The sequence below is a fragment of the Lutra lutra genome, chromosome 4, assembly GCF_902655055.1.
Source record: "Lutra lutra chromosome 4, mLutLut1.2, whole genome shotgun sequence".
Lineage (NCBI taxonomy): Eukaryota > Metazoa > Chordata > Mammalia > Carnivora > Mustelidae > Lutra > Lutra lutra.
The window spans coordinates 88,945,933-88,954,437 of NC_062281.1; positions in this window are offsets into that span (position 1 = coordinate 88,945,933).

An 8,505-nucleotide genomic window follows, 5' to 3' on the forward strand; every position below is an offset into this window, starting at 1 on the left:
TGTCCTGATAGTATATAAATCTTACACTTGGGGTTCTTTTCGACAAGGTTCGTCCTTTATTTGCATATATATTTTTTTCTCTTGTTATATACTTTTATCAGTCTTTTTGTTTGTCTGTTTTTGTTTGTATACCTCATAAATCTTACCTTGGGGCCCATTTGGGCTGAACCTTCTCTTTCACCTTCCCTTTTTTTCCTGTCTCTCTCTCTCTCTTTTTTCTTTCTTATTCTTTTCTTTTTTCTCTCATTTGGGTGGGGAATCCTGATTGCTCAGAAGTGTTCCAGGGTGCACCCAGACTGCACCATGGTCGAAACAACCAGCTACATCTCTTCAGTCATCTCTCACCAAAATGACTAGGAGGAGGAATGCCCAACAGAAGAAAAATACAGAGGATGGACCTTCTACAACAGAGCTAATGGCTATCAACATAGACAATACGTCGGAAAGAGAATTCAGGCTAACAATTATCCAGGCAATAGCTAGGTTGGAGAAAGCCATGGATGACCAAACGAAGTTGATTAGGGCCGAGCTGAAAGTGACCAGACATGATGCTCACAATGTTAGGGCAGAGTTAAAGCTACCAGGGCTGAGGTTCACAATGCTCTCAATGAGTTCCAATCTAATCTAAATTCTCTCAAATCTAGGGTAACTGAGACAGAAGATAGAATTAGTGACCTGGAGGACAAACAGATAGAGAGAAAGGATCAAGAGGAAGCCTGGAACAAACAGCTTAGAAACCATGAAAACAGAATCAGGGAAATAAATGACGCCATGAAACATTCCAACGTCAGAATTATTGGAATCCCTGAATGGGAGGAGAAAGAAAGAAGTCTAGAAGATATAGTGGAACAAGTTCTTCATGAAAATTTTCCCAATCTCATGCATGGAACCAGCGTTCATGTACTAGAGGCCGAACGGTCTCCACCCAAGATTATAGATTCCAGAAAAACATCAGGGCACCTGATAGTCAAATTGAGGAATCATAACTGTAGATATAATCTCTTGAAAGCCACTAGGACAAAGAGGCTCCTTACTTACAGAGGAAAGCCCATCAGAATAACATCAGACCTGTCCACAGAGACCTGGCAAGCCAGAAAGGGCTGGCAAGATATATTTAAGGCACTAAATGAGAATAACATGCAGCCAAGAATATTTTATCCAGCAAGACTGACATTCAAAATGGATGGAGAGATAAAGAGTTTCCAAGATCGGCAAGGCTTAAAAGACTATGCAACCACCAAACCAACACTGCAGGAAATATTAAGGGGGATTCTATAAAAGAGGAAAAATCCTAAGAACAGCACTGAACAGAAATATAGAGACAATCTACAGTAAGAAAGACTTCAAAGGTAACACGATGTCAATAAAAACGTATCTATCAAAATCACTCTCAATGTGAATGGCCTAAATGAGCCCATAAAATGGCACAGGGTTGCAGATTGGATAAAACGATAGGACCCATCCATATGTTGTCTACAAGAGACCCTTTTTGAACCTAAAGATACACCCAGACTGAAAGTGAAGGGCTGGAGAAGCATCTTTCATGCCAATGGGCCTCAAAAGAAGGCTGGGGTAACGATTCTCATATCACATAAATTAGATTTTAAACTAAAGACTGTAGTCAGAGATACATAAGGACACTACATCATTCTTAAAGGGACTATCCACCAGGATGATCTAACAATTGTAAATATCTATGCACCAATATGGGAGCAGCCAATTACATAAGAAAACTGCTAATCAAGATAAAGAGTCATATTGATATGAATACATTAATAGTAGGAGATCTTAACACGTCTCTCTCAGAAATAGACAGATCATCAAAGCAGAAAATCAATAAAGAAACAAGAGCATTGAATGACACATTGGACCAGATGGACCTCATAGATATATACAGAACATTCCACCCTAAAACAACAGAATACTCATTCTTCTTAAGTGCACATGGAACCTTCTCAAGAATAGACCACATACTGGGTCACAAATCAGGACTCAACCGATACCAAAAGACAGAGATTATTCCCTGCATATTCTCAGATCACAATGCTTTGAAACTGGAGCTCAATCACAAGGAAAAGTTTGGAACGAACTCAAACACCTGGATGCTAAAGAACACCTTGCTTAAGAATGCTTGGATCAACCAGGAGATCAAAGAAGAACTGAAACAATTTATGGAAACCAATGATGATGAAGACACTTCGGTCCAAAACCTATGGGATACAGCAAAGGCGGTCCTAAGGGGGAAATACATAGCCATCCAAGCCTCTCTCAAAAAAATTGAAAAATCCAGGACACAGCAGCTGTCTCTACACCTTAAAGAACTGGAGAATCAACAACAAATCAAACCAACTCCAAACATAAGAAGGGAAATAATCAAGATTAGAGCTGAGATCAATGAGGTAGAAACCAGAGATACAGTAGAATGTATCAATGAAACTAGAAGCTGGTTTTTTGAAAGAATCAATAAGATCGATCAACCATTGGCCACAGTAATCCAAAAGAAAAGAGAGAAAGCCCAAATTAATAAAATTATGAATGGAAAGGGAGAGATCACAACTAACACCAAGGAAGTAGAAACAATCATCAGAAGTTATTATCAACAGTTATATGTCAATAAGCTAAGCAACCGAGATGAAATGGATGCATTCCTGGAAAACTATAAACTCCCAAAATTGAACTAGGAAGAAATTGGCAACCTAAATAGACCAATATCTAGTAATGAGATTGAAGCAGTGATCAAAAACCTCCCCAAAAACAAGAGCCCAGGACCTGAAGGGTTCCCTGGGGAATTCTACCAAACTTTCAAAGAAGAAATAACACCTATTCTCCTGAAGCTGTTTCAAAAAACTGAAGCAGAAGGAAAACTTCCAGACTCTTTCTATGAAGCCAGCATTACCCTGATCCCCAAACCAGGCAAAGACCACACCAAATAGGAGAATTTCAGACCAATATCACTGATGAATATGGATGCTAAGATTCTCAACGAGATCCTAGCAAACAGGATCCAACAGCACATTAAAAAGATTATCCACCATGACCAGGTGGGATTCATCCCTGGGCTACAAGGATAGTTCAACATTCGCAAATCAATCAATGTGATAGAACAAATTAATAATAAAAGAGAGAAGAACCACATGTTCCTCTCAATTGATGCCGAAAACGCATTTGACAAAATCCAGCATCCGTTCCTGATTAAAATGCTTCAAAGTATAGGGATAGAGGTAACACTCCTCATCTTCATCAAATCTATTTATGAAAAACCCACAGCAAATATCATCCTCAATGGGAAAAAGCTTGCAGCCTTCCCGTTGAGATCAGGAACATGACAAGGATGCCCACTCTCACCACTCTTGTTCAACATGGTATTAGAAGTCCTAGCAACTGCAATCAGACAACAAAGAGAAATAAAAGGTATCCAAATTGGCAATGAAGAAGTCAAACTCTCTCTTCACAGATGACATGATTCTTTATATGGAAAACCCAAAAGACTCCACCCCCAAACTACTAGAACTCATACAGCAATTGAGTAACATGGCAGGATACAAAGTCAATGTACAGAAATCAGTGGCTTTCTTATACACGAACAATGAAAAGACAGAAAGTGAAATTAGAGAATCGATTCCATTTACTATAGCACCAAGAACCGTAAGATACCTGGGAATCGACCTAACCAAAGAGGTAAAGGATCTGTGCTCGAGGAACTACAGAACACTCATGAAAGAAATTGAAGAAGACACAAAAAGATGGAAGACCATTCCATGCTCTTGGATCAGAAGAATAAACATTGTTAAAATGTCTATACTGCCTAGAGCAATCTATACTTTTAATGCTACTCCAATAAAAATTCCACCGGTATTCTTCAAAGACCTGGAGCAAATAATCCAAAAATTTGTATGGAATCAGAAGAGACCCCGAATCGCTAAGGAAATATTGAAAAACAAAAATAAACCTGGGGGCATCACGTTACCTGATTTCAAGCTTTACTACAAAGCTGTGATCACCAAGACAGCATGGTACTGGCATAAAAACAGACACATAGACCAGTGGAACACAGTAGAGAGCCCAGATATGGACCCTCAACTCTATGGTCAGTTAATCTTCGACAAAACAGGAAAAAATATACAGTGGAAAAAAGACAGTCTCTTCAATAAATGGTGCTGGGAAAACTGGTCTAGCTATATGGAGAAGAATGAAACTTGACCATTCTCTTACACCGTACACAAACATAAACTCAAAATGGATAAAAGACCTCAATGTGAGACAGGAATCCATCAGAATCCTAGAGGAGAACATAGGCAGTAAACTCTTCGAGATCAGCTACAGCAACTTCTTTCAAGATATGTCTCCAAAGGCAAAGGAAACAAAAGCCAAAATAAACTTTTGGGACTTCATCAAAATCAAAAGCTTCTGCACAGCAAAGGAAACAGTCAAGAAAAGAAAGAGGCAACCCACGGAATGGGAGAAGATATTTGCAAATGACAGTACAGACAAAAGATTGATATCCAGGATCTATAAAGAACTCCTCAAACTCAACACACACAAAACAGATAATCATATCAAAAATGGGCAGAAGATATGAACAGACACTTCTCCAATGAAGACATACAAATGGCTATCAGATATATGAAAAAAATGTTCATCATCACTAGCCATCAGGGAGATTTAAATTAAAACCACATTGAGATACCACCTGACACCAGTTAGAATGGCCAAAATTAGAAGACAGGAAACAACATGTGTTGGAGCGGATGTGGAAAAAGGGGAACCCTCTTACACTGTTGGTGGGAATGCAAGTTGGTGCAGCCTCTTTGGAGAACAGTGTGGAGATTCCTCAAGAAATTAAAAATAGAGCTTCCCTATGACCCTGCAATTGCACTACTGGGTATTTACCCCAAGGATACAGATGTAGTGAAAAGAAGGACCATCTGTACCCCAATGTTCATAGCAGCAATGGCCACGGTCGCCAAACTGTGGAAAGAACCAAGATGCCCTTCAACGGATGAATGGATAAGGAAGATGTGGTCCATATACACTATGGAGTATTATGCCTCCATCAGAAAGGATGAATACCCAACTTTTGTGGCAACATGGATGGGACTGGAAGAGATTATGCTGAGTGAAATAAGTCAAGCAGAGAGAGTCAAGTATCATATGGTTTCACTTATTTGTGGAACATAACAAATAGCATGGAGGACATGGGGAGTTAGGAGAAGGCAGTTGGGGGAAATTGGAAGGGGAGGTGAACAATGAGAGACTATGGACTCTGAAAAACAATCTGAAGGGTTTGAAGAGGTGGGGGGTGGGAGGTTGGGGGAGCCAGGTGGTGGGTATTAGAGAGGGCATGGATTGCATGGAGCACTGGGTGTGGTACAAAAACAATGAATACTGTTATGCTGAAAATAAATAATAAAAAAATGATAAAAATAAAATACAGAAGTCATGGAAATTTTTAGTCTGCCCTGCCTTGTCTCTCCAGCTTATCAATTCTTTAGCACCATCCCAATCTGGAAATCATGATCTTAAATTTTATTAACAAGTGATATTTTTCATCAATGATTATTCAATATGCATATTACGTTGCTCTTTATCAACAAAGATGCTTTCAAAAATTGTTCAACATCACTAGCTATTGGTGAAATACAAATCAAAGCACAATGAGATACCACCATATACCAGTGAGAATGGCAAAAATTAACAAGACAGGAAAAAACAAATGTTGGTGAGGATGTGGAGAAAGGCAAACCCTCTTCCACTGTTGGTAGGAATGCAAGTTGGTATAGCCCCTCTGGAAAACAGTATGGAGGTTTCTCAATAAGTTAAAAATAGAGCTACCCTACAACTCAGCAACTGACTAGGTATATACTCCAAAGATACAGACATAGTAAAAAGAAGTTGCACATGCACCCCAATGTTCATAGCAGCAATGTCCACAATAGCCAAAATGTGGAAGGAGCCAAGATGCCCTTCAACAACAGATGAATGGATAAAGAAAATCTGGTTCATACTTAAAATGGAATATCACTCAGCCATCAGAAAGGATGAATACACCTACCTTTTGCATTGACATGGATGGAACTGGAGGGGATTATGTGAAGTGAAATAAGGCAAGCAGAGAAAGACGATTATCATACAGTTTCACTCATTATGTGGAACATAAGGAATAGTGTGGAGGACCACAGGGGAAGGGAGGGAAACTGAATGGGAAGAAATCAGAGACTAGGCAAACCATGAAAGACTCTGGACTCCAGGAAACAAACTGAGGTTACAGAAGAGAAGGGAGTGGGGGAATGAAGTAACTGGGTGATGGGTATTAAGGAGGGCACGTGTAGTGATGAGCACTGGGTGTTATAGGCAACTAATGAAATCACTGAACACTACATGAAAAACTAATGATATACTACTATCTATGTTGGCTAACTGAACATAATAAAAAAATTAAAACAATAAAAATAAAGAAGATGTGGTCCGCATATACAATGGAATATTACTCAGCCATCAAAAAGGATGAATACAGAACTTTTGCATCAACATGGTTGGAACAAGAGGAGATCATGCTAAGTGAAATAAGTCAAGCAGAGAAAGTCAATTACATATGGTTTCACTTATATGTGGAACATAAGGAATAGCATGGAGGACATTAAAGGAATGAAGGGAAAAATGAAGGAGGGGTATTAGAGGGGGAGATGAACCATAAGAGACTATGGATTCTGGGGAACAAAGCAGGGGTTTTTTTTGGGGGGGATGGTTTAGCCCAGTGATGGGTATTAAGGAGGGCACATACTGCATGAAGCACAAGGTGTTATACACAAACAATAAATCAAAGAACACTACATAAAAAAACAAATTATATACTATATGGTGACTAACATAATAAAAATTAATTAAATAATTAATTAAAAATAAATTTAAAACTTTTGTGCTTCAAAGAACACTATAAAGAAAGTGAAAAGACAATCTACAGAATGGTATAAAATATTTGCAAATCATAGATCTAATATCCAGAATCTATAAAGAACACTTACAACTCAATAATAAAAAGACAAGAAGTCCTGCTTAAAAATGGGCCCAGGATTCAAATAGACATTTCTCCAAAGAAGTTATACAAATGAGAGATGTTCAAAATCATTACTCACTGAGGAAATACAAATCAAGTCACAGTAGATTCCATACTTCATACCCCCAAGAAAGGCTATAATAAAAAATATGGACAGTTAAAAAAAAAAATGTTGGAAAGGATTGGAGAAATTGGAAGCCTCATCCATTACTAGTGTGTAAAGTAAAGATAGCACAGCCATCTTTATAAGTCTACTGCCATCTTTAAAAGTTTACAGTTCTTCAAAAAGTAAAACATGTTTTTATACAGCCCTTTCACTCCTGAGGACATACCCAAGAGAATCAAAAACGTATTTTCACATATTTTCACACTTGTAAATGAAGGTTCATACCATTGTTATTCACATCTAAAAAGTGATAATTTATGAGTTAACAAAATGTTACAATGAAATACTTTTTCTATACAATGAAATACTTTTTCAGCCATAAAAAAGAATAAAGTATTGACAAACACTACAATGTGAAAGAACCTTAAAAGCATCATGCTAAGTGAAAGAATCCAGACAGGAAAATCCACAGAATGTATAATTTAATTTATACAAATCTCTTGAATAGGAAAATCCATATAGACAAATATATATATATTGTGGTTGCTGGGGGACTGGCACAGGGGTGGAGGCAAGGTGAGTAATTGGGAGAGGGCAAGATGGCAGAGAAGTAGGAGACACTGTTTCAACCGGTCCCCTAAAGTGAGCTGATTATCTACCAGAACACTCTGAACACCCATGCAATAAGGCTGAGATGTAGGATTATACACTTCTGGATCTTTATGGAGGCAGAAGACGCCAGTGGACAGGTAAAGCAGAGTGGGAACATTGGACTGATATCAGAAGATAAAAGGGGAAGGGAGCCACCAGAAGTGACCCATTGGAAAGTAATACCCCAATACAAGAGTGCCCTGTGATTGAGGACTGACATTAACTTGGAGTCTGGTTAAAAGCACTCAAAAAGAACAAAAGATCTTAAGGGGAAAATGGTGGAATCAGGCGGTTATGGGCAAGGGCTTAAGCCCATGGACCCAGGATGGAAACTTCCAGCGCTATGACAGAGAGAGTGCAGGGAAGCATCCAGGCCATGGTCCCTGAGCTGCCAGTGCAGGTAAGAGCATCTGGGTGGCAGCGCTCTTGGAAGAGTATGGTGTGGACGCCAGCCAGCGCTCTCTAGAACCACAACCTTTTGCACTCTGCAAGTGCACTGAGCCACCGGGGTCTGACTTGCACTCCACACCCTCCCCTGAGAGAGCTTCCCGTCGGCGCTAGCCAATGCTCTCTAGGACCGGCAAGAGTCTGAACACTCCTAGCCACAGCCTACAGGAAAATCTCAGTGTGCTATCTCTGGTTGGGATCTCTCCAGCGGTCTGGACATGCCCAGACAGCCGCAGAAAAAGCAGCC